The following is a 27,328-nucleotide window of genomic DNA, read 5'->3' on the forward strand; positions in this document are numbered from 1 at the left end:
GAGATGCTTATGAAGCCTTTACCTCTCTCTGCACCACTCACATGCGGCGGCAACAGGGAGGAGAAGTGGGGTCGTGCAGGGAAATGCGAGTCCTCCAAATACCATTGAAGGCAGGGAGATGGGCGTACTTAGTGTTTTAATAGAAATGGGTCACTGGTCTGAAATACCTGGTGTCCCAGCCGGGATGGATTGTCCTTGAGCTGGAGTGATCTTTGTGGTACTTCATATGGGGAGGATTCAGTAGAAAGCTTAAATACAGAGACTCTTCCTGGCTGTGCATGTGTATTAGAGCTCACATGAAGGTGATTGCAAAAGCACAGGTTCTCCTTTTACTTTGCCAACCAGTTTCTTTGGCCCAGTGTCCTTGCTGTTGCTGTTCTCCCACTTACTGATATCCCCAGTCTTGGTACCCCCGTATTGGTACCCGCTCAGGAGTCGGACTTTGTAAAGTCATGAGCTTTGGAGATGATGTGGACTAGTGGTAGAGGCATTTATTGGGTGGAAGAGCACTAGACAACGATTGGGGAGACTTGGGTTTCATTTTTGACTGTGCCACTGGCTTTTTTTATGACCTTGGAAAAGTTGCAGCACCTCGCTGGCCTGGTTTCCCCATCTGTCAAACAGTCACCGACCTACTTTGTAACTCACTTTGAGATCTAACTAATCAAAGCTTGCTATGCGAGATGTTCAAAATGTACTGTGTAAGGTGTTGTTTTCGTCATGGTAATATGGCAAGAATCTCCCCTGTTTTATCTAAGTATGTTGGGAACTCGGCTGCAATGCTTGTGTTTTGCAGATGATGCTTTGTGTGGGACATGCTTCTGCAAGAACCTGCTCCCTTTCCTAAAAATACCACTGCCTCCAAAAAGAGGTGGACAGCCCCACCTCAAAAACACTAGAAATGGGACAAGGGAGTAAACGCAACTGAAATACATTTTGTTTTCTGAGACTGTTATTATCTTTCAGTGTGCTGGGAATCCCAGCAGGGCAGAAAGACCTTCCAGAAATGTCTCTGAGCTCTCAACTCCAGCCAGCTGATGGGTTTTCCAGTATTGGTTTGCCAGTGGATGGACATTAGGGAGACAACTGGAAGGAACTGTAAAGCTGTGAGGCAGTTTTCCCCTCCTGTGCAATCCAGGTTATAAGTGGGTGTCAGAAAATAACAGCAGTTTTAGCATCATGCTGCCAACGGACTGGGATTTGCAGAGCGGTGGATAAGGATTTGTGCTGCCCTGAAGAGCCCCCTGGTGATACGACAATGTGGTCTTGCCTCAAAGATACATCTGTAGCATTAGTGATGTGTTAGTAATCTCTTAATTATAATTTTTTTAATGTCTAACTATGTTCATGCCTCTTGAAAATCAGTTCAGTAACTGAAGTCAGTGTGGCGAGGAGCCACGGTGACCCTGAAGTGATAAGTTTTTTGAAACACCTTCAAAAAACAATTAAAGTAATTGGAGGAATGTCTTCATTTCCATGTCTTCATGGTGAAAAAAGTGGTATCTGTGAGATGCAACAGGAATAGAGTTGTGTTCCCAGTCACTGCAGTGTTACTGTTTTAAAAAGCCATTTTGTAGGCAGAGTGCATTCAGTTTTTTCCTCTGATTCTGGAAAAAAAGTAAAGTTAGTGCATAAATTGGAAAGCAGGCTTTCATTTAAGCTCCATGATTTAGATCTGGTGAAGGCTGCTGCTGTAGAGCATTTGGCATTCATCAGAAAAATCTCCAAGTCTAAACAGTTTTATTATGCAAAGTTATATAGTTGGAAGGTAAAACACTCTGTCTTTTTCCACTTTGAAGAACAGTGCCAGCTGATGGATGTCCTGTCAGATTTCTCATAAGCTTGCAGGAAAGGTGAATAGCTGTAGGTCTCACTCTTCAACCTATGGCTGCTATTAATGAGGAGTCCCAGGGGAAAAGGATGCTTAGCCAGGCTGAGGGTGGGAGAGCAACCATGCTCAAGAAACCATGTGGTTATTCTCAAATAATGTGTTGCGCAAATCGAGAGTTAGCAAAGCATTGACATCTTCATGAATTAAGGTCCCGATATTTGGATCTTTCCATTCAGATTTTATTAGCACAGCTTTATACTTCTTACAAGACACTTCCACCACTCCACTAACAAAGTGTACAACGACTGCACTTTCACATGAGTGTAGAGATTTTCCTGAAGTGAATTTTCCTTAGTGATTTAGGGAAAATCACAGTTCAATAAAACATTTATTAAAGCGTCACCCTGTTTAGTGCGTGATTAATTTGCTTATGCATACTGCCATGTGTGGTTATTCCCAAGCACACGCTAAAGTTGTATTAGAGATGTGAAGTCAAAGCGACTTCAGCAGGAGCTGAAATATTAAGCACTCAATTGCTTTTTTGTTAGGTATGAACTGCAGAAAGGTGACCAAGAACAGTCCTCCTGAGTGATTGTCCTCTCTATTTCTGTACATTTCTACATAATGCGAGGGACCAGGTTTGCAATCCCACCCAGAGTTCACCGCAGCAGCCCTAAAAGCCCATGGGTTTTTTGGGTGAGAGACCTCTCTAGCCACTCCAGCTGAGTAGGATGGGAGGTGCGGGTCAGACCTCAGCCTTGCCGGGACACTGATGCCAACAGGAATCACCACCGGTTTGCCCAAACGGGGCAGCCTGAGCCATGGGGACGGTGTTGCAGAAGCCGCCGCAGCGGGTGGGGACGCCTGGCCCTGGGTGTCCTGCACCCACCCAGCGCTGAGCCACAACGAGCATGAATCAGAGCCCTGTTAAGCCATTTTGTAAGACATCACTGCAGAAGTATCTTGGCAGGGTGAGAAGGAAAAAACTATTTAGCTTAGCATGCTGTTGATGCACCATAAATATTTTTCTCGATTCCATAAAAACTGCGATAAGGCAATACCAGCCTTCGTGCAATGCCCTTTAAAATGCAGTAAGAAGACTCAGTATATTGATAGGTTCCTATTTAATCAAGCAGTCCTTTAAAAATAAAATAAACCCTGAATGCTCAGAAAAATAACTTTCCTCCATCACAGGCAAAGGAGATGTGATGTTTTTTATTTTTGGACAGCTTTAGCTTTTCTGGGAAGAGGACTGTAACAGAAAGAATAACCCAAGGCAATAAATTGGGCCTTGAACAAAAACAATTTCTTGCATGTAATTGGTTTTATTCTCATCTGAGGCTGTGCTTTAGGTGGACTGTATAAAACTTGGTGGTCTTTCAAAATCTTGAGAAAATACAAGAAAGGACACATTATCTCTTCACCTTGTACATTGCAGGATCTGCAGAGATTGTGAGAAGTACTGCTTTTTCAGACAAATCTGCTGTTTCCCAGGAATTACTGTTTTTTTTAAAGGCAGTAAAGAGCCTGGTGGGATTCACTGCACCTGCAAGGATTGCGTGCATTTGCCTAAATTTAGGCATTCAGTGTCATTTGGGATGTCCCAGGGTATCTGAAACAGCCACATGAAGCTGGCAGGGGTGACACTGGATGTGCTGGAGATGGGCACCCTGTGGGAGCTGAAAGTCGGGTGGAATAGCAGACAGGGTCTTAAATGGCATTAAATGGCATATAGGTACGGTGTATACCTACAGGCAGCTCAGTAGTGTCCCGGGACACTGACATTTAGGTCCTGAGACGAATGGAAGAGCAGAGTCCTGCGTGACTGAGGGGGCTGGTGGAAACACCTCCTCATCTGAAACCAGTCCAAGGCTGACATAGACCAAGAGTCGTTGCATCAGGGTGGGGGAGCTGATCTACTGGTTTGAGGCGGACCGAGCTGGGCGAACGCTGTTCATGATATAAACACTGCCATGAGGGTTTTTTCCTGCCGGTTCATAGTTTTAGAGGTGAGAGTAAACATTTAATAGCTCTGGTGCTCAGTTCCAGTTCATTAATTCATCTGAAATTAGGCCAAATTTACCTCTAACTGGGCCACCTTGGTCAACAGCCAACTTGAAAATGTAGGTGTGTGATTTGTCTGTATTCACCCATGAGAAAACTGGTTGTGTTTCATGTTTCTGATCTTGCAGCACGTTGCTGGGACTATTGCTAGGCAATTAAATTCATCGCAGTTTAGCTTGTGCAGGATTGGGTCCCAGGGATGGGATGGGTATAGCAGCTTCTTCATTCTCAGTTGGATCCAGTCCTTTTACTGCATGTAAATCTTCCATTAAATAACACCGGCAAAAGTCGAAATTATTTCGATTGGGTCTAATTTTATGCTCTTCACTTTTTTTTGCTTCACTTGCCAGATTTCCAATTATCTCTGGAAACTTAAGATGACCTTTTTCAGTCCTCCAAGGGTGGCAGTAGCACTGTTCTTTCTCCCTGGATTTGGCACAAATAAGACATTCCTTTAATGTTGGTCATTTACAAATAAGCTCTTGCAAGGAAAAAGTAAAACCACATGCATCCCCACTTGTACCACTTGGGCTGTTTTCCTGAAAAACCTCTGTTGTGAGAATTTCATACTGGGTTTGTAGCCCAGCAGGGAACCTGTGTGATCCACCACTTCTGCTCTGCAAAAGCAGCATCCACAGTAATTAAACATTAACTCTACCTATGCTTGAAAATAGCTGTCATCATTACTCTTTGCAGTTGTGAGATTATTTTTGTGTGTGTGCGTACTGATTTTAAGCTTTTAAAGCACACGCTTACTCTTTATCTCAGTTGGTATTTACACTGAAAGGTGATTTGGATCCTGCGATTTCACGTCAATGTGGCCAATCTGCTTGAAATTACTTCTGGGTCATTATGCAGAAAACCAGGAATTTTTTGCTCCTGGTTTTAGTGGGTGATGGAAGAGCCTGTTTTCTGCCTTCACATGGTAAAATCGGCAAGAGCAGAGACTCAGCCAGCTGAGCACGGCTTCGGCCGGGTGTTTCTTTAGGGAAATGTGGGTTGTTGGCGGAGGTGCAGGCGGGTGGGAAATGGAAACTCCAGCTCTGTAGCGGGGCTCTCTTCAGCCCCATTTTCTCTGATCCATCCTCTAGCTGGCAAAATCTCCCTCCCTCTGTGGTGAAGGGATGGTCAAGCACGGGAGCGATGGCTGGTTTTGGTCGCCTGGTGCCCCGTTGGCTTTGAAGTTGTGTTACTGCTGTCCCTCTCTTGCGTGAAGCCTTGGTGCACTGGTATTACGGTGCCTGGGGTTTGTGGATGGTTGGGGGCCACAGGGCGAGAGCACACAAGAACTGGAAAAACAAAGTAGGAGAGTGGGGGAAATATGAGTCATAGCTGGATGTGCTGAGTTTAAGTTGCTTCTTAGGTGGCTTTAAAGGAAAATCACTGCATAAAATGGTTTTGTGGCCTGAGGAAAAAAAAAGGAAAAAATAAAAAAAAAGGGGAGGAGGGGAATAAAAAAAAAGGAAAAAAAGAAAAAAAAGGGAAAAAAAGGCAAAAAGACGTTTGATCATTCCTGGATTACAGAAAAGTGAGAAGCACTGATCAGCATCCTCATTTCCAGGGCTGTGCAAGCTCTGACCATGTCATTAGATGGTTTCCAGTTCAGGGCTGGCTGATGTCCAGCTGGCGGCGAGCGCGGCCGAAAGATTTCCCATCTGTCTATGAAACACCGCGTAGATGCACCGCACGCCAGTTGAGCACAAACTCCTCGCTTTACAGCACAGCCCGCTCTTCAAAGGAGAAAAAAAAAAATAATCCTGAAAGACTAGAGGAAAAGCTCTGCCAAAACACAGCATTTGAACCCTGTAGCAGAGGTTGTGGTTGTGGACCCATGGGTCCTTCTCTCCATAGCCCAAGCTTGGCCCTCCCTGAGGCATTTTTGGGGGAAGTTTAATTCTCATAACATGGGGCTGGGGGGCAGGGACAGCTCAGACACAGGCATCTTTTAAGCAGTAGCAGCTGAAACAAAGAAATGAAGTTATTTTCCAGGTTCAGCAGCAACCGCTGAGCACTTTCCATACCTTCTGCTCCCCTGTCTGGGTAGGAAGATTTCCTTCAAGTCTGGGAAACTTGTGTAGTGCAAGTGTCAGGCTGCGTACCCTGGAGAATTTGTGATGATTAAGTCCAAAGAAGAGGCTGTTGGTGGAGTGAGGCTGCTGAAGGCTTCTGTAATACTTAACGAGACAGATGTGAAGAGATGAACTGTTTTTGCAGGCATGATGGCATTAGAGGCTGCAAAATCCAGTCTGCTCCTGATTCCCCTGACGTTAGTGAGCAACATGGGAAGACAATGGGATCTACGGGTATCTCCTGTGCGGCAGTCTTTAAAAAATACCAAGTAATTTTCACCATCCGTCAGTGCTTGCCTCTTGCCATATTTTGTATTTCTTTCCTGGGCCAAGACCAACTGTATGAGGTTCAACGAGGCCAAGTGCCGGGTCCTGCGCTTGGGTCGCAACAACCCCACGCAACGCTACAGGTTTGGGGAAGAGTGGCTGGAAAGCTGCCTGGAGGAAAAGGACCTGGGGGTGTTGGTCGACAGCCGGCTGTGTATGAGCCAGCAGTGTGCCCAGGTGGCCAAAAAGGCCAACAGCATCCTGGTTTATATCAGAAATAGTGTGGCCAGCAGGAGCAGGGCAGTGGTCGTCCCCCTGTACTTGGCACTGGTGAGGCTGCACCTCAAGTCCTGTGTTCAGTTTTGGGCCCCTCACTACAAGAAAGACCTTGAGGTGCTGGAGCGTGTCCAGAGAAGGGCAACGAAGCTGGTGAAGGGTCTGGAGAGCAAGTCCTGTGAGGACCACCTGAGGGAATGGGGGTATCTTAGCCTGGAGAAGAGGAGGCTCAAGGGAGACCTTATCACTCTCTAGAACTGAAAGGAGGTTGTAGCCAGGTGGAGGTTGGTCTCTTCTCCCAAGTAACTAGTGATAGGATGAGAGGAAACGGCCTGAAGTTGCACCAGGGGAGGTTTAGATTGGGTATTAGCAAAAACTTCTTACTTGACAGGGTTATCAAGCTCTGGAACAGGCTGCCCAGGGAAGTGATGGAGCCACCATCCCTGGAGATATTTAAGAGACGTGTAGATGCGGCGCTTTAGGGACATGGTTTAGCGGTGGACTTGGCAGTGCTAGGTTAAGGGTTGGACTCGATCTGAAACGACTTTCCCAACCTAAATGATTTTACAGTCCTATGTTTCTATGATTCCCGCACAGGCGTGCTGAGCTGTCGGGGGTCGGGGGCCGGCGCTTCGGCGGTGATTTGCTGCGCGTCTCCCCTTGACCGGCAGGCAGCCCTCGGGAGGGCGATCGCCTCCCTCAGCTGCACGAGAGCCAGAAACACGCTGGTTTTCTGAGGTTTTGATTTTTAACCTGACCGGCAACAGCAGGGATTGAATTATCTTCTCGGGGAGAAGGCGGCTTCGTGCACCAGCCGCGGCGCTGCGAGCAGCTGTGACTGCCTGACCCTGAGACAACTTAGCTCCGGTGCCTCTGCTGAGAAGTCAGATCTGGTTCATCTGGATCTGGTTGTAGGCTCAGTTTAATTAATCTTTTCTTCAAAGCAGATTAAATTGATTGCTTTGCAAAAAAAAAAAAAAAAAAAAAAAAATTCCCCTTTGCATTTTTTTTTTCGGTAGCCAGCTGGTCAAAAAGAGAAATTAGGTGGATTCAGATGGTTTTTACTTTTAAATCTTTATTCAAAAAACTCCAGTCTATCGGGTATGAATGAAGAGACTGTAGCATAGACTGTCCCCTTTTTTTAATGATCCTAGCATGACATGTCCTGCAAAAGGAGAAGCAATAATGGAAATAAAAATTTGCTTTGCAACCCAGTAAATGAAGAGGGATGACTACAGCTCAGAACCACTCCATCCTCTCTATGGAAGGCCCTAAACAGACCAAATATAACGAGTTAAATTTCCATTTGGGACGTGTGTGTGTGCACTCTGTCTGCTGTGCTGAGAATATCCTCTGCACCTGGGATGTGATGGATTTACTACACTTGTCTGGAGTCAGGGTTTCATGTGCTGGATGAAATTGTACATTTATTTTTTTTAATGGATGCATGTGAGCTGCATGTGTGGAGTTCATACTGACCAGGTCTTCTGGGATTCTGGATGTCCCAAAAGTCCTGCACAAATTACCAGTTCTCTTTTCTTGCACCTAGACAAAATTTCCAGACAGAAAAGAGGATCTTTGTGGGGAAAGTCATGGTGGAAATAACCTAAACCTGGAGTGGTGATCAGTGAATTTGGGCAGGGTGAATATTTTTGTTAAGTTTTGGCCTGGGTAAAAATTGGTTTTGAGGTGTATTATTTTACCTGGTTTGTTTAATCTTTTTTTTTTTAAACCTTCATGAGTGCTGCAAAATTAAAATGTTGTTTTGAAAAGGGAGAATTTGGGGGTTTTTTTTGAAAAAAACTGATCTTTTTACACCAACTGAAACTAGTTCTGATGGCTTCTAAACTGTATGGTCTAATGAATGTAATAGTAATTTTTTTTACCCTGCAACTGTTCTGAATTTTTTTTCCATCTGATATCTGAGGATAAAGAACAGAATATTCCTTTTTTTTCAAAACTGCTTTGAAATCCACATTAAAAAGTCCTGGGCAAGTGCTGTCTGCTGTTGTTCACTGCAAGGAGGGATTCTGCAGGAGAGCTCCTTGCTATGGAAACTTGATGGCCATTTATGTTAAGTTTCCATTTCCAGGTAACTTGCAAAGGGTTGATAGACGATTAGGAGATCTTTTGAATAATAAATAAAATAGCCAGGTGGAAATTATGTCAACATCGTGCTAGCAGCAGCCAGCTGTAACCACCTGTAATCCATCCTATAGATGCATGCATTACCATTAGTAATACGTATTGGCCAGGCAGCAGTGGGAATATGGACGTGCTACGGGGGGTGATCTCCCACCACGAGAAGCTGGCAAAGACCAGTTTTCCCTGCGTGGCCGCTTGATCTCTTGCAGCATATGTGAGTGTAGCAGAGTGGATTCCCTGTCCTCTGCGATTTGTGCCACCTTCAGCTAACAGAAATGGCCCAGGGAGTTACCAGGGGTTTCCATATTGACAGGGATATACATGGCTAGGCATAAATGGATGAATTTATTCTCTTGTCTATACCTAGAGGGTCTACACCCGTGCTACGCAGGGGTAAGGTTGAAATCCAGATTGCAGCTTATGGCTGACCACCTCCTTTTGCAGCAGCGCTGGTGCCCCGTCTCCCTGTCGAGCACCCATCGAGCCACATCTGCTCTCCGTGCGAATCCTCTCTTACAGCCTGAGAGGAGGCATCACGGAGCCGTCGGACAGGGCTGCCGTCACGGTTCCCTTCTGAAGGCTGGGCCGGGCTGGCTTTTTGGTGGAAGATGAAGCAAAGAGTCGCGAAGGACTTTGGGGTGCTGCAGAGAGCTTTTATTCCCCATTTGGTGATGTTTCCTTCACCCAGCGCACCCAGGCTTTGCACAAGCATCCCCCGAGCAAGCACATAGCTTTTCCCCCAAGCACCGAGACCCCCGACGTGAGGGTTAATCCTTCCCTGCCAGAGGTCAGCAGCAGCTGGTTGTACTTGGGACCCCCCCGGGGGTACCCGAATCCAAACCTCCCCTGGGAAGAAAACATGCCTGGGAGTCAGCCTGAGGCTTATGAGAGCTAAAGATAAAAGAGCAAAAGTTCACAGTGGAAAAAGGACTTGCATGACTAAGGGCTGTCTGCTGCCCATAGTTTCCTACCGTGATAACTGGAGGGTGGGCTAATCCGGGGCAGAGATGGAGGAGAACACGAGGGGAAACGCAGGAACCGGAGCCGGGACATGACATCATTGTGTTTTCTTTCCTTGTGTTGCTTAGAGCATGTGGCTATGTTTATCTGAAAACCTCATCACAGCCTATGTAATTTGAGCTCAGTTTTAGGGATTTAGCATGTTTTGGAAGCCACATATTAAGAATACGATTTATCCATGTAATGTTTTCCTATTTTTGTGGGACACAGACAAAAGTGTGAGTGCGGGAGCTTTATGTTGAGGAAATAATTCAAATTAGTATAACTATCTGTAAATCTGGGTGGAAAGTCCTTTTTGTCGGCAATGCAAAAGTACCAGCTAAAAGGGTTCGCCCTGGCACTTTTTAAGTTCCAGACCCGCATGGGTTCCAAGGAATTTTAGTCTCCTGTTTGATTTGGAAGGGATTTTATAAGCCTAAAAGCCTGTGCTCGCTATTTGGGGTGCACATTGGTGTCTCAGCTGCTCCCCGTGCCGGAGTGTGGCTGCATTTCAGATTGGGTAGAAATGACCAAGGAGATGGTAATGGGGTGTTGAGTTTAGAGCTGGCTACGAAACATTTGTGAGGAGCGGTGTGAGCTGTGTGCCACTGGGCTTGCTGCTGCACGAGGGACAAATTCTGCTCTCGGTTGCGCAGGCATAACTTTGGCTAGTTTCTGAAACATGAGCATCTAATCTCACTGTGGCTTATTGACTTCAATGGAGTTTATTCTTTTAATTTTTCCAGCGGTGTAAGTGAAAGCAGAATTTGGCCAGAAGCCACGATAGTGCTGCATTGGCAAACAGAGGGAGTGAAATGTGCAGAAGCAAACCCATTGCAGGGCGGTTTCAAGTTTTGTGATACCCAAAAACACAGTTACGGGTCCATGTTTCTCGTTCTCCAGGATCACTAGAAGGGACCCATCCCTCCCCAGCGTGGACTCAACCTGCAGGACCACGTGTAGAAACGAAGAGTCTGGGGCCTTATTCCCAATTTCATACCAACTCTTTCTCCATCCTGAGCTATGCACATTGAGTTGATAAGATAGGCTGCATTGTCAAGCGCTTCTTGATGGGACACATGCTTATTCTATCGAGGATGATAAAGACCAAACGAGAAGGAATGGGCAAAGCCGTCGTTCCTGTGCAGAAAGGCAGCGTGTGACCGCTGGCTCGTGGCGACACGTTCTGAGTCCAGCAGCGGAGGCAGCCGCCTGGGCTTTCCGAAGAGCGGTAGCTGTGGTCTTTGGCAAGAAAAGATTTTCTCCCTCATGCCATCCTCCTAAATTTCCCCTTTTTAACGCAGATCAAAGAGGTTAAAAGATGTGATGAAGCATGAAGCTGTGCTTGTAGCTGTAACGGGAAGGAAGTTGTCTATGTATGCATGAGCAAGTGAGAGGGGAGGGGAAGGTGAGGACCTGACCGTGCACATAATTTCCTAGCTATTTCTGTTGCTATTTCTGTATTAATTCCATTGCCACTGCAGTCTCAGTAGCATTTTCTCTCCCCTTTCCTTGTTCCTGGCAGCAGCCTCCACCACGTGCTGTGGAGGGAGGCACAGAAAGCAGACGTGTGGGGTGTGATCCCTCCCCACCATACCTTACTGCAGGTCCTTTCTGATTTCTTATGCTTCAAAGACTGGCTTAAGCCCTTAATGTGACCTTTAATATACATTCAAAAGATGTTTAATCATTAGCTGTAACTCCGCTTAGTCTTGTTATCTGTATAAATGCCCAGTAGTATCATACAGTACTATCAAGTTGGACATATATTTAATTAGCTCATGCTTTATATTTGATCTGCTGGGTTTTAATCCAGCAGATGCTGTTAGCTGAGCGGCGTTTTTGACTTGGATGTGGTCTCCCTCTCTTACTGCAAATACAATGTGCTTATACTCATTGAACATATTGTAAACCATGCATACACGTACAATGTGGATGTGCTTTTTGGGTGCACGGCACGTGGAGAACAAGGGGAGGCACCTGTAAGAGTGGGCCTTGGCTGCTCTCTGGGCTCTGTTTAACTGGTAGTCTTGCACTTGGAAGAGATTTCCTTTATTTGGCAGCCTCTGCTCTTTCGTACTGTTCCAATTTGTTTTCAACACAGCCTGAATGCAACTGAATGGCCTCTTTTATTTCTATGTAAAAAAATGTTTGGTTTACATGCCTCCTGAGGATTAGGCAGTGAATTAAAAGCAAGTGGTTTTAGAGAATCACAAATAATGCTTTAACCTCCCTCCCCACTGAAACCAATGAATGACTCTCTAAATAAACAGATTTTCCCCTGTATACATTGGGCTGGAACAAGACGAGAGTCTTTCCCCCAGCTGCCCCCCTCCAGACGTGGCTGGACCCCGGTGGCACGTGAGAGTTATTGTGTGTTCACCAGCGGCAGAGTTCATCCTCCCTAGTGATGGGGAGCTGCCGAATTACTTCACACACAGGTCGCCTGGTCATCTGGGTAGGTTTTATCTTAAGTTGCATAAAGAGTTTAGAACAAGACTGTTCCTCTGTGGCTCTTTGACTATTTTTAGCTAATCTCTGTGACTTCCCTACAGCTCTGTTCCCCCTAATGCAGCTTATACTAATAGGCAGAGACAGTCACTGGGGACGTTAATGACTTGTCTGTTGAGGTCTGTCACTTGCTGGCGACTTATGGAGTCAGGTTGTTGTGTTTCTCCCCAGAGCGCTTCAAGATCCTTTATCTGAGCCTCTCTCTCTTGTCTCACTGGGATTGCTATAGAGATTTTAGTTGCAGGTGCGTGTCCTGAAACATGGAGTGTTCTGCATGGTTTGATAAAGTTGTTTCTTTACCTCCTCACACGTGCTTTGTAGAGCCACTTGATGAGCAGAATTAAAAAAACTGACTCCTCTGATATCCAAGGACTCTGTTAGGAGAGAACCAAGCATGTCTTGTATCGTGAGGGTTTAAGTCTGTATGGATTATATGATGGGTGACAAAAATATTGTGAGGAGAGGTGCTGACAGTTTGGATGATGTAAGTCTTGTAGTTCCTGTGTTACTGCATTTCTCTTAAAGGGTCTGTCAACAATGCCCAGACTTTTGGACAATTTCCCTTCAGTCAGGTTTTCCTTTTACATTAGCCATCGCAACATGCTGTTTGGGAGAGCGTCTTGGGAAGAGCTGAGGGATGCTGTAACTCAGTCACTCTTAAACACGCTGGATTTTCTGAATGAATAATGCTGATTTTTTATTTTTTTATTTTTTTTTTAAATGAAGAAGTCATGGGTGCCTGTCAGAGAGGTTTCCTTCATGTTAGGAGGAACTCAGGCACCTGGCGGATGCAGCACAAAATTGTCATGGGTGAGCAGGCGACTACCTAGAGTCTCTGTTTTCGGTCTCCGTTGCCACAGTAACTTGCGGTCCTGCTGCCCACTTAACACTGCTTAATTTGATTGCAAAGACCAGGCCTTCAAAGGGAGGCTGTGCTTATGGGTTGAAACTGGGAGACCGTTGACGAGAGCTTCCCCTACCATCCGACTCAGGGAGCAGATAGTCAGCCTGTGGTCTATAACTATGCCATATTTGACAACTTTATAAACCTATGGCAAAGCCAGGTTTCTGCCCTCCGGCTCTGATACCCAGATTAAGTGGTTCAGCTATTCTGTATATTCTACGTAGTCTGTTCAAGTTGTACTTGGATATATCCTAGTGGTTAATTTCTGTCGTGTTAGGCCTATTTTTCCCTCTCCTCCTGGAAAGACAGTAGAAAACCAAGTTGAACTGATACAGAATTGATTAAAATCGAGTACAGAGCTATTGTCTTATACTGCATTTGGTGGCTGTAGATATTCAGAAAATGTAGAATAATATACCCACTCTAAATTGTCTTCCTTCTTGGATAAGTATGTTAAGTAGCAATAACCATTTTAAATCTGCCTGACTTTTAGGGAAGTTTGAATATGAATCCAGAAAGTGGCTTTGAATTAGACAGGATAGCTCTTCTGTTGGGTCTAAATGTGAATCCAGATCTAAGCCTTGGGACTTTAGTCCTGTGTCTAACCATAATGGTTGCTAAAGAGATGAAAGAACATAGTAATAGAAGAAATAACTGCATGAGAAACCCAGATTGTTGCAATTACAGGGCCAGTAAGGTGAAAAGGGGATGTTGGTATGGCGTTTTGCCTTGCTGCAGGAGCCTTCAGGAGAGCAGGATGCTCTGCTGGTGTGGGGGGACCTCACCTCTCAGGTGTCTCCTCCCCTCCACGTGAGCATCTTCTTGTACCAACAGTGTTCCAATAGCAGAGGGGATCTCCCGGGGCTGGAAGAAGCAAGTGGTGGCAGTGATAGATACTGCTATCAGATGTGGAGGGAGCTGGGTTTGACACACCTGAGAAGATTGCCATGCTAGGTGAGTTCCTGCTGGATGCAGGGGAGGAGGAGATCGTGTGTGCTAGTCCTGGGGACATGGTGGGGCAGGGGAGGGATGTTCTGCAGGATAAATTCAGGTTGCTACATGGGAAAGTGAAGTCCAGGATCTCCATGGTAGTACTGTCTGAGATAGTGCCAATACCACATGTGAATTTGGAGAGGTGGGCAAAGATCTGCAGTCTTAGTGCCTGGATGAGATGGTGCAGAGAAGCAGAGGTACTCTTTGGGCCTTCAGGAACTGCAGGACTTCTGGGGACAGAAAGAAGCTGTAGATGGGCCATATCTTTGTCAAAACAGAGTAAGATTTGGAGCAAGGCTGCTGACACTGAAAAATAAAAGGGTCATAGACAAGCATTCAAACTGGGAGCTGGAAGAAGGTGCAGAGAAGCGCCTGGCTTGGGACTGGTGCAACCTGTGAGCTGGATGTGGTTGATGCTCAGTGCACGTTCGGAAAGTCCAGGAGGGCTGCACAGAGCAAATTAACATTAGAGTTAATGGGAAAGGCAGATCAGACTGCCTGCAAAAGCAGTTGAGTGACATGCACAGTATTATGTGCTGGAGTGAAGACAGAACATACAAGTGCTCATACCCCAGTGCTGGAGCCTGAAAAAATCAGTTAGGGGAACCAGAGCGCTTGGTGTCAGTTGAGAACCATGGTATAGCAGGTACCCCAGGGACCTGGTGGAAAGGAGATAATTGGAGGGATGCAGTGTTGCCAAGCTACCAGCTTTATAGGAGTGCTGGAGTAGGATGTATAGGCGGAGGAGTGACAGTGCAAGCGAAGGATAATACAAAGTGCAGCAGCATAGAAGTGTAACAGGAAAAGAGAAGCACTATAGTATTCTCGTGGGTGGAAATCCTGACTCTAATAATAAGTGTAGTACTAGGATTGTACTACTGACACACTCCCCCTCCCCTCCAACCAGGAAATATTAAGTGAGATTAAAGAAGCTGCAAATTTAGGACAGGTGTTAATAGGAGGAGATTTCAACTATCCATACATAGACTGGGTCAATGCCTCATCAGGATGAGATGTAGCGAGAAAGTTTTGGGTGGACTAAATAGTTACTTCCTAGAACAGTTAATCCTAGATCCTGTAAGAAAAGATGCTATTCTGGATTTGGCCTGGAGTGGTGCGCAGGACCTGGTCCAAGAGGCATTAGCAGGAGAGCTCACTGGTAGTGAGTACAATACAATTAGATTTAACATTGCAGCGGGAAAAAGCAGGGCACATAAATTCTGTATGTGGATGTTTGGTTTCAAGAGAGGGACAAGGTAAATATGAGGGAGACTTTAAAAGGAGCAGTTCAAAAAAGCAAGAAACCTGCTTGCAGCCTGGAGGCTGTTAATAATAGCGTATTAGAAGCTAAGATAAAATGTGTGCTGCAATTCGAAAAGAAAAAAAATTGTCCCCAGATCTCCTGCACACTCAGTAGGAAAGTTAAACAGCATATAACAGGAGATGGTTGGCATCTGAGAAATGGAAAGCTTGCTCGAATTAAGGGAATGGGAAAGGCTGTAAAATATTGCAGGTCGAGTGTAAACAGAAAATTGAGTTTGCAGATGAAGCCAGGCTCCTTTGGGTAGTCAGATGCCACAGGGATGCTGAGGAACTGCAGAAAGACCTCATAAAAATGACTGAGTGTCAAAAAGGGGGCACACGAGCTTCAGTGTAGATAAATGTAAGGTAATCCATCAAGGGAAGATTAGACCATGCCTTCATGATGCTGAACTCAAGAACCGGGAGTTACAGCTTGGGAGAGAGATTTGGAGTCCCGGTTGGCAGTCGTTTGGAATCTCCTGCTCCATGTGCAGTGACATCCAAAAAAGCAAACCAACCCCTGCACGTGGTCAGGGAGGGTGCCAAGTACAAGATGTAGGTGTCATATTGCCGCTGTAGGAAGCCTTGGTGTACCCGTGCTGGGGCAATGCTGTGTGCAGTTCAGGATGGAGGTAGAGAAGGTCCAGAGAAGAGCAGCTAAAATGACTAAAGGGATGGAGCAGCTCCTTATGAGGAGAGACTGCATGGGCTGGGTCTTCAGCCATAAAGCAAAGGGAGAGGGCAGGTAGGGGGTATGTTGCAACTAGCAGGTGGTTGGATTAATATCCAGTGATTTTAATCCAACTGAAAAGGAGGTATCCAGTTGAAAGTAAGAAAGAAAATAAAGTAATACAGCTGAAAGAAGGTATTTTTTGTACTTGGCAGGTAGTGAGCTTCTGGAGTACGTTGCCTCAGGGGGTGGTGAACCTGCTAATATCAGAAGGTTCAAGAGGGAATTCATTGACAACAGGTCTATGATACAAGGAGTACAGGGATATTCTTGGAAATGTCCCTAACCAAAAAATATGGGTACTACAAGAGTAAGAGTGGAAGAGACTGAAGGTAGAGGCCAGGCTCACCTGCTCTCCCTGAAGAGCACCTCTGCTGGGGACAGTCCTGGCCTGGATGAACCACTGATCTCACCCAATATGACATTTTTTTTATTTTCCTAATGTGAAACCCTCCCCTTGATGGCATTTCTGGATCTGTGTGCTATCTTCTGCTCTGATAACTTCTGAAGCTGTATCATTCCAAGCGAAGGGCATCTTTTTAAGAATGCAGAAATCTACTGATTATAAAGGAAAACAGTCAAAAGGGGTACATGGGGAGGTGCACGAAGCTTCTGTAATCTGTGACTAGCCAGCAGCCAGTCTTTATCTAAAAATCAAACTACTAGATGATGGCAGCTGTTGAGGCCTTGCAGCATAATTTGCCTTCGCATCAGCTTTACTTTACACAACGATCCCATGCAAATTAAAATGTTGCTGCCCTTATTTCCCTAAAGGACAGAAAGGAAATGAGGATGGAGGTGGTTGGAGAAATGCTGTGAAAAGAGCCCTATTTATTGATATGAGAAGGACAGAGCATCTAGGACAGTGTGGAGGTAAATGCAACACCCCAGGTACAGTGGATGTAGTGTGTGGAAAGGGTAGAGTGAGAAAGAAGTTCATGGGGAGGGAGTCACAGAGCCCTGGTGTGGGGCTGATGGCAGGAAAGCAAGAGGCACGTACGATGAGGGTAATGCTACATTTGTAGAAGCCAGTATGGTGTCCATTTAGGTCCATTTACTCCCACACTAGACTATAGTGCATACATACCGTATATGTGGTTGTGTAGTAAAGGGGCATTAACTGATTCCTTAATAAATCAGGATTTTGGTACCATGCTGACTTGGTGCTCTAGAGACTCCTAAAACAAACTGTTTTGATGCTCAGTCAAATCTGAAAAGCAAACATATGAATCCTGCCTAATGCCAAAGCCATTAGAAATCCGCCCACCCCAAAACTAATTTTAATACAGATAGGAAAGCAATTTCCTGATGAGAAAGCTCTTAATAGAGAGTGCTAATAGCGAACAGCAAGGAGAGGATTGTGGGCTCTGGTGCAGTTTAGCAACCATGCTGGGAAGCGAAAGGTGACCCGTGTTATGAAGGGTTGTCCACAGTGGCTAGGGTGGGGACGGCATTTCAGGATGACCAAGACCAAGCTATGGAAGAGACCCCTTTGCTTTGTGGCTGTGGAGATGGTGGATGGCCTCAGTGGTTGCTTGTCACGTAGAGCGGGAGAGTAGCAGCACTCCTGGCCGTTGCTGGTGTGATGCTTGGAGGTCCTTGGCCAACCGGTGCAAGGGAGAAAGAGTAGGTGTGGGCATGGGTGCACTTTTATCAGTGTTGTAAAGTTCTGAAATGCTTTTCCAGGCAAGAAGCATCTCATTTCCCACTTGGCTGTCCCTGGCCTGGATCAGAGGACTTGGAGCCCACCAGGCCAAGCAGCTGGGGATGGAAAGCCTCCAGGAAACTCAGCATTTTCCCTTGGCTTCCCCTGTTGTTTTTACTTTCCTCCTCTCAGTTTGCAGCCATTTGTATTGGCAACCCTCACTCCCTGCGAGGGCTGAGGTGCTGAGGTTGGGAATATCCTTAGAGCCTGTAGGAGTCCAAATTTGATGCTCCCATCTCCATTGGGGAGGCAAGAAGCGTCCTAACTCCCTGTAACCTGCATGGTGTGGCTGACCTCGAGCTCCAGGTCTGTGGTATCTGGCTGCCTGTAGACCTTTGTCAGCTGTCTGGTTTTCAGTGGAAGCCCTCCTGTAAGAGTCAGCTTGCTTATAATGAACTAATGAGTCATGCAAGTGTGGAATTTCTTTCTGCTTTACCTTAGGATGGGGTTGTCGCATAAGCAGACTCCACAACTTTGGCCCGATGAGGCCCTGGTTTGCTCTGGCATCAATTCTTCTCCCACGGGGACCTTCATTTTTGTGTGCTTTCCTGAGCTGCCCTGAGAAATGCACACAAAAATACAGCTCCCATGGGAGCAGAGAGGATTCCCTGTCTGCTGCTGGTGGCTCCCGCATGGCTGTGCCTGGACCCATCTTCTCCACACACCGCAGGGCAGCCATGCTCCGTTGTAGCTTGCCCCCCTGTAGCCTCTGTGGGTCAATCTGTGCGTTGTGGGTGGATGAACCCTGTGGTGGGTGCCTCTCATCCCATGATGGAAATAACACCAGGGCCTCGCTCTTAAGAACATGTCATGGTGTCTCTATTGCTGGAGACAGCTGTGTGAATGAGAGTTTGAAGAGCACAGCGTGCATCAAATCTAGGACCCGTGTTCGGCTCTGGTAGGGAGGGGGAGGCTGGTTTGCTTTTCACCGTGGGGATGGGGTCCTCTACTCACCCCAGGAGCCATTCCTGTGCAAATCTCCCCATGTCTGCAGAGGTCACCCCACCACGGCTCCGTGGAGAGCTGCAGGCTCTGCCTCAAAAGCAGGGGATGCAGCAAATGATGTAAGCCCCCATCTTCTAACCATGGAGAAGGATTATCACCCTCCAGAAAGCAATGTGTCGCAGTATCTACTTGTATAGAGCCTTCCACTGTGGATGGTCCTTACTCATCTAATTTCACTTTTGGAGGTGGTTCTGTCATGACTTCTCAGGGCCAGGTTTTGGCTGACTTGGAAGTTGGTAATGGCTCCACCATGTATTCAGCTGGACACACTGAGAAAAGGCCTGGTGGGACTGAAGATTTCACCTGAGCTAGGAGCACCAACAGGAATCCATAGGACTTGTACTCTGAAATCCTGTGGGGAATACAGCAAATCTCAGTTTCTTTATGCCTTGGTACCCAGACTGTAAAATGAAATGGTACCTCTGGCCCAGGTGCAGTGGGTAGGGATAGAGTGGCAGGGACTGTTTAATTAATTGGTAGTCCCTTAAGACTACAGAGGAACCACATGTAGCGACACCGAGTTGGAAACATGATTGTAGGATCTGGAATTGAATCTGATTGAATTGAATATGACACCAGTCCCAGACTATCTACAGGACTTGCTTTGTCCAGCATGTAAATTCAGCCCAGTGTGCTGGAGGCAGATGTTTAACACCACCCTCCTTATCTCTGGGTTGTGACAGGAGATGAAAAACTTCATCTCCCAATGGAAGAACAAGGAAAGTTTAATTAGGCAAATGATAATGACCTGCACTTGGTTTCCCCAAGACAGGACAGCCTGGTGCCAGCCAGCATAGCCCTTCCATTCCCCGTGGAGCTGAGTGGATTTACACAAAGCCAGAAGCTTGAAACGGGCATTCAGTAGAGGAAGCGTTACATAGGATCTTGGAAGAAAAGTATTTTCTGCCCTTTTTAGAAAAAGAAACTCAACCGTGCTGTTTTGTGCAACACAAGTTGTGCCATACCAAGCCTGAGCTTTGCTCAGCCCTGGGGCTTGTGGTGGGAGATAGGCACACAGAAAAGTCCTGGAGTCTCCATCACTCACTGTGTGGCTTTGCTGAGCGTTTCCCCTGCTGACTGCAACCACAGGTCTGGCAGACCTTCACCTGAACGGTGGTTGATAAGCTTAGGTCCCCGAGGATGGATGTATTTCATAAACGAGAAGACAGCGGTATCTCCAAAGGCAGGAGGATCTCCAGGGATCCCTCTGTCCATCCCTATAAGGTGGGTTTAAATTCCCCCTCCAACTTGGCCTTGGCCCCCCCAGATAGATTTCTTTGCCGAACCTATTAAAAGCCAGATTAAGATCTCTTGCAGAGGTCATTTAGCAAACAGTGAGACAAATTGGCCGTTCTCTAAGGAATACTTGTTTTCCTCTCAATCCTCAAAACAATCTGGAGAATGTGTTTGGAGTCAGCCCGTTTCTGAACTTAACCCTCTCGTCCCCAGCAAAAGTAGTCGGCGCGCTGCCCTCGTGCCTGGGATGGGGTGAGCTGGACCCCAGCCCTGAATTCCCGAGCTGAGTTGATTTTCTGGAGCACATAGAAGGGTTTGTGTTGTGTGTGGGGGGGTATGCCATGACGAGAGGGTGACTAAACCCGACGGGTGTGCGCTTACGTAAACTTGCATCAGCCTGTACGTTGTGTGTAAAGCACAGGGATGACTCAAAGGCAGGAGCTGCAGTGGCACGTAAAGTCTGCTGGCTGGCGGTGATCGACAGCCTGGGGCAAAGGATCGGCGTTGGGTCTTTTTGGGTGTTCCCATCATCTGCCGTGGGTGCTGGGGGGTGCCGGCTTCTCCCGCATGGAGGCATTAGGGAGCAGGGGGGTTTAGTACCGATCCTCTGGGGCTGCAAACGAGCCAACCAGGGAGTCAGCATGAGGTGGAAATCCAGTATTGTATATGTGGGCTGTTGAAATGCAAAACAGCTGATAGGAAGGTGAGTCCTGTATCTCTGTGGCGGTGAGTCCGACACTAGCCACAGGAGGTGAGATCATGTTTAGATGTAATGATAAAGGCTGGACTACAAGCAGAACTCAGCTGTGAGCCCTGTTGACCTTAGAATGCAGCCCAAAAACCTAGACCAAAACACTTTGGACCACTGAGAAAGATTTTGCTGGTAAGACTCCTCTCTATCAAAAAAAAAAAAAAGAAAGAAAAGAAGAGAACGTTTTATTTGGGACTCAGTGCATTCTTTATGGCAATCCTCAATATTCAGACTCATGGCTTCAAAATTGCAAGATGTAAAAAAAAAAATTAAATTTTTAATACTCAAATTAACTTTCTAGGTTATGGAACTTAGGTTTCTGTGCTTTAAATTTTTTGCAGTGGAGATCAGATGCTTATTTGAAAAAAAGAAAAGAAAGCAGCACCCCTTCCCACTTCCCCCCCCCCCCCCCCATTCAGAAAGCCGCGCTGGATGGCTGGCTCTGGGAGCCAGGACATTCAGAGAACGACCAGGAATCACAGGAGCGGGCAGTGCTGGTGCTGCCTCAAATCCCCTGGTAATAAACACACTGACTAAAACCAGATGGTAAAAGTGCATTTTTACAATGTTTTATGTGGACTAATGATTTCAATAAACATTTTTCTCATTTGTATATGTTCGGGGCAGCATTTGCACGATGTCTAAGAAAACTCACTGGGCTTTCTGTGGCTTTCTAGGTGGCTGCGCTTGAAGGTTCAGTTTGTTTGATCTGCCTCAACCCCTTCTAATATTTGTCACTTGTATTATCCACAAGACTGCAGTGAGACAGTGGTTGCTGATCCCTGAGGGGTCTGGTTTTCCCTTGATGTGTCTGTAACTCCTTTCATAATAATAATAAGAGTTATTTGTACATACGGAGGGGATTAATTAATGACCTGCGATGCAGAATCCACCGGGGCACGGCTCTCCAGCGACTACCATTATGTGCTGTGCTGCGGGGATTTCTCGAGTGCTTTGGAGACGTGCCTTCATTAAGTTTCAGTGTGTGGCAAAAACAAGTATCACCGCCCTTGTTTCACGATGGGAAAACTGAATCGTTCCTCATTTGGTGCATAAATAACGTGAGGTGCTGCAAAGTAAAGCAATTTATTGTACCTACAGTCAGGGTGCTGTGGTTCAGGCAGTCACCTTTCCTCAGCTGTGTGCTCTTGTAGGGGCCATGGGTGTCCTCTTAACGGGGGGGAGGCAATTGCTGGGAAATGAGCTTAGCCTGAGAGGAGAGGTGATTACGCTGACATAGGTGAGGTTACGTGCGCACACGTTTCCCGTGACTTTGCTTATGAGGTTATTTGGAACGCGAGTGTTTCTAAGCCTCCGGTGTGGGATGCGGGAACTGGGCTGGTGGCACGCTCAGGTCCATGAGGTTAGGGCTCAAGCCCATGCACATGTCCGTGCTTTCCCAAAACTGTCAGGAAACGGTAGGAGCAGTTACCGAGGGAGAGCGTGGCAGCATGAAGGCTTTGCTAAGCCCTCATTACGTCAAGGAGTACTCCCACTTATTGTGCAGTGTCTGTGCTGGTATTTATACCTCTGGTCACCACATTGCATGCCCCAGCTTCCCTTCAGCCCGATGTAAAGCCCTCGTCCCGGGGCTTACTCTGAGGGTGGTATATAGCATCTGAGAATGACTCATGCAACTGCTGTATAGCACATCTACTCCTGGCCAGATGTAAAATTAAACACACGCTTTTAGTGTTATCTTGACCTAGACTAATGTTGCTATTCTGGGGTTTTATGTCAGAGGCACAAAAATCCTGGAAATCACTGATGGAAAAGACCTATGAGATCATCCCTTCCACCCACAGGATTGTTCCCTGCAAAATATTCTCCATCGTTTTGTCCAAAGCAGTCAAAATTTGCTCAAGTGAGGAGGATCCTACTGCTTCCCCAGGGGGACTCTTACATCTTCCAGTGTGCCAGGGAGGACTCGTTCATCCCCCATCCACAGTCCAAAGTTAATTTTACTCACTTTAAACCTGCCTGTCCAAGTTCAAATCCCCGAGACTGTTCCTGCTCTTCCTGCTGTGCATACCCAGCACAGCACAAGAACGAGGTGACACCCTGTGAGTTGAGCGCTGGCTGCTCAGCTGTAATGGGATGAGTTTGCAATCAGCCCTCAAATAATTGTCCAGGGGCTCCCTGGCTGTATCGCTGTCACAAGGGTGCTGTAGGATAGCAAGCTTCATATCCCAGGGCTGCATCTTCTCCTTCCCTCTGAGGCACAAACCTCCCACAGGGCATTTTTTATTTCGTTGAAATATCTCACTTGCTGCTTCACGGGATGTACAAACCCAGACTGATAGCCCAGTTGTGTTTCCTATCAAAGAAAAAGGCAAAATTCCCACTGAATGGGAGCCGGCTGCAATAAGTGGGTAGTAGCTACCTGATGGACAAGAGCTGGATTAAACCATCTCAATGTGCTCAGGCTCCTGGGCAGGGGTGCTGGGGACACCAACCCTTTCATCAAACCTTGTCATGTCTGAGATGCTGCAAGCCATTAACAGCCTCTGCTAACAAGTACTGTCAGATCATCGAGAGGTCTGTTTGTGACATGAAAGGCAATTGCAAGAAAGAAAAAAAAAAAAAGTCCCCACATAACAGATTTTATAGATAAGTTGGAAAAGAAAATAATCTCTGTCTGCAGGGTGGGGACTTTGTGTGCCAGCTCCCTGCTTCGGCCCGGCTGTATGCCCCATCTCTCCCTCGTGTCCCCCCGGGAGTGGAAATGGAAACCTGCGCTGAGCTCTGGCAGTACAAGTGGATACCAGCGAAAGTTTCTTGCCAGTACTTAGCAGGAGCCAGCTCTTGCTTCACTGCAGCAGTTAAAAACGTCAATGCACCGAGCCTGTACAGCCCTCCTGGCACCAACTGAATAGGTATTTGTGGTCTGGGTTTTTTTGCACGGGGGTCATTTTCTTCCTGGGCTTCTGAGCACTCGTCTGTGAGACATGAAATTGCCTGACCCCAAAGCTCATCCCTGGGCTGGTGAGATCCGTAAGCTTGCAGTGAGCAATATTTTCCTCCTTTATACATGGAGGAGTCTTCAGACTGCAATCACTCAGCAGCCAGCAATTTTCAGCTGTCTTTCCTTTATGTTTTCAGTGGGATTTGAACATCTTTGGAAAGTGTAAATTTACAGCCAAGCGTCACAAAATGAGGCCTCGCTCTGTGATCTTCCTTGGGCAAGCTTTGTGTAGACAACACAGTCGCCGTGTCTGAGGAGCTACGATGGTTAACGGGATGCTCTGCGGGACCCATCCAAGATGCCCGGGATGGCTCCAGGCTGCCCACAAGGGATGTGCCAGGTTGTTCAGTGCCATAGCCTGTGTGCACACCGAGGGGATCTTTTGCCTGCCAGCAGATCCTAGGTAAACTGAAATCCCGGAGCTTTGTGCGGGGCTGGTGCAGCCCCTCTCAACCCTTACAGGATGCTGACGGACAAGTGCTAGGAGGAAGGAGAAGGTCCTCATGTCCCTGGACAAGTCTGGGGCGAAGAGGTGTAGAGTAAAAAGTGTCTTTCAGAAAACCACCTCTTGCTCCTCCTCTGGATCCAGTATTTTAACTGAAATCTGCTTGTCCTACCTGCAATCCCCAGGACTTAGCTCTACCTTCCTCCCATAGAGCTGCCTCCTACTAGCAATATTCCCCCATCTCACTCCCATTAATCTTCCCATATTCATCTGACTTTCTCTTGTCTTATTTCTTTTGCTCTGTTTGCATTTATTTGCCCTGCAGATTCTTCAGGCCAGTGGCTGTCTCTATGAAGCATGTAGTGAATGTCCAGTAGAATTTCAGGGTGTAGTTTTTTTCAGAGTACGCAAAAAATGGCAATTCCAACCCTATAGGCTGCTTTTACAAGTTGTTCCCCATTTGACTCGAACCAACTTTTAAAAATAAAATGAATTCCTGTAACAAAAGAATATAAACCTCAGTTCTCATCAGAGTCTGGCTCTATAATAACTGGAAAATATGGGAAAAATATGCAAAAATTCTGTTCTTCTCCATATCAAGCACAAACAGTTGGAGCATATTGGGTTATTTTTCATCATTGCCAGGCTCTGCGGTGCCTACATCCATTTCTTACCACCCACAAAAGCTGCTTTCAGAGTAACCAGGCTGAGTCATTAGTGTCCTTAGCCGCAAATTTTGCTCTTTGAGCTTCCAGCTGCTTCTTTGCGTCGCGCATTTGTGCCGATTCACTGAAGCGTGGATCGTTTGTTTTATCGATACCTCCATGGGACAAAGGACCGAGTCAAAGGGAGCCCGGGGTTGGGGTATCGAACCTTTTGTCTCTCAAATCATTGCAGCGTGCCCTGGGCTGGCAGGGGACAGCAGCTGTCCCAAGCTGATGGCCTTTTGTGCAGCAACGATTTGGAGGTCACAACTGTGCTCGTAGCAGTCGGACATTCGTGCTGCAAAAAACTCACCGCCGGAGCTGGTAGCGGAAGGCCATATGGAAGATGCTTTACCGCTGCCAGCCATGCAGTAGGTCAGCACAGGGCCTTGCTTTCCAGGCTAGAAGCAGCATGCATCTGTGGGAAAAATGGGGCTGGTTCTCTCTCCTGTGCCCGGCGGACAGGCTCGCTGCCTGTAGTACCATGCAGACAGTCTTTTGCAATGGCATTATAAATTCTGGACCAATTATTCTTGCTTCACTCATGCAAAATTCAGAGAAATCGACTGTCAGAGCAAAGCTCTTCCTCATTTCCTGCCTTGCGTTCATTTCCAACTAACAGTGGAACCACGAAATCTCTTGAGTTTTATTATAAAATTACTAAACAACCAAGAGGCTGAGCCCTTGCCTTAAGTGGAAGCCTCAGTGCAGCCTCAGCTCCAAAGCCGCTCTCCACTTTTGCAATTATCCATTTACAGTAAATAAGAGAATATGATATAATGGACTCACAGATATATTGCTGTTAATTATTGTCGGTACTGTAGAGGGAGCTGATATTTTGCTCTCTTGTTGGAGGTGCTCTACAACAGTGCAAACCAGAGTGCTTACAGCTTGAACAAGGTCAGCTGAGTACCTGGGGAAGACCTTGATGTTCTCCCAAGGCCATTAATTACATCCATTTGAGTATAACGGAGGAATGAGTCGACCACAAACCCACCGAAGCCTGAGGACAACAGGCTGTTCATTATGCACAACTCTTCACTGGGGCGCGTGCACCAGAATTCCTCCTTTTATTCGCTTTCTGAGTTTCCATGAGCTGCTTTCTACCAGCAAAAGTCCCTTTTGGCGTAACATAACTGTACTGAAAGAGCACCAAATCCTCTTGTTGTGAGTCTGTACTGCAAATGCAGGGTTTGCTTTGGAGGCTGACCAGGAACATTTCTTGTCTGCACGGAGAATTTCCCCTTACTGAGGGTTTCACACTTTTGGGAATGCTGATGCCCCTGGGGGCTCTGGCGCTGTGGAGACAACGCCAGCATTTGGGGGATCGCAAAGGGAGCAGGGTCTTGATTGTAAACCATTGCTTCAAGCCCTGATAATTCGCGGGCTTTAAGGGCTTGTCCATGCCACAGACCCAAGTGTTGCAGAACTACCAGTCTCACCAGTGCCCCAGACTGGTTGGCTTATGGCCCCCAGAAGGGTTTGCAAGGTCGGGCACCCACACAAGGTGATGTAGCTGAACTGCATCTGGAGCAAACTAATTTGGGGTACCTTTGTGTCCTGCTTGGCTGGATCCCACGCCAGCCCTGGCTCAGACCTTCCTCAGGTCTTCTGCAGAACAGGTCGTATCCTGTAGCTCACTTGAGCGAAAGCAGTCGAAATTTGGCCTTTAACCTCAGAGCAGGTGGGTGTTTTTTCACAGCAGTGATGTGGCTGAGGCATTGGGGTAAGGATTGGTTGACCCCAGGGATTTGTAGTAGCAACTAAAAGATAAACCTGTGCAGTTCTTTACCATTTGAGCTAAACAGCTAAGATCTCCGAACAGCATTCCCATATCCCGTTGTCTGAGCGCACATAAGGGCCATAAGACATGATCTCAGCAGTGGATTGCTTTGCTGTACAATCCCTCCTTGCTGTTTCACAACCTGGTCTTTTTTGTACAGACTAATAGAAGCATTTGTTTGCAGAAGCAAGAAACTGCTGTCTCTCTGCCACATACTTCTAATGAATAGGGGAATGAGAGGTATAATCTGATTGTTTAAGGGAAAAAAATAGAGTATAAGTATAGGCAGAAGAGATGGTCAGCCACAGAGAAGAGGGATCATTTGCAGTGTGATGCTTTGTATAAATGAAATACTCAGATAGTTCCTGCAAACCAGCGGCATATATGGATGATTAATAACAATAACATGCCAGTTCCAGTTGGCAGGAGATGCTCTTCAGCGTTGGCACGTAAGTGCTGAGAGCTGAGCAATTGCGAATTTTGCGTATTGTGTGGGTACAAAATCAAGATGTGGTTCTGCAGCTCCAGCATGTGAAAGAGGCACAAGGGTTATCAGAACGAAACCCATCTTCTTTCTTTTGGCTACATTGTTTAAAGAGGATAGACTTTATTAAGGTTGAAGGCATTGATTAGGTGCTAGAAG

At 46.6% G+C, this 27,328-nt stretch overlaps 1 protein-coding gene across 1 annotated transcript in view; it reads left to right on the forward strand.

Annotated features, from left to right (window-relative positions):
* The window catches only part of CAMK1D (calcium/calmodulin dependent protein kinase ID), a 230,915-nt gene that overhangs the window by 15,967 nt on the left and 187,620 nt on the right, over nucleotides 1-27,328 (forward strand). The window lies entirely within an intron of this gene.

This window comes from Buteo buteo, chromosome 4, assembly GCF_964188355.1.
Source record: "Buteo buteo chromosome 4, bButBut1.hap1.1, whole genome shotgun sequence".
Classification (NCBI taxonomy): domain Eukaryota; kingdom Metazoa; phylum Chordata; class Aves; order Accipitriformes; family Accipitridae; genus Buteo; species Buteo buteo.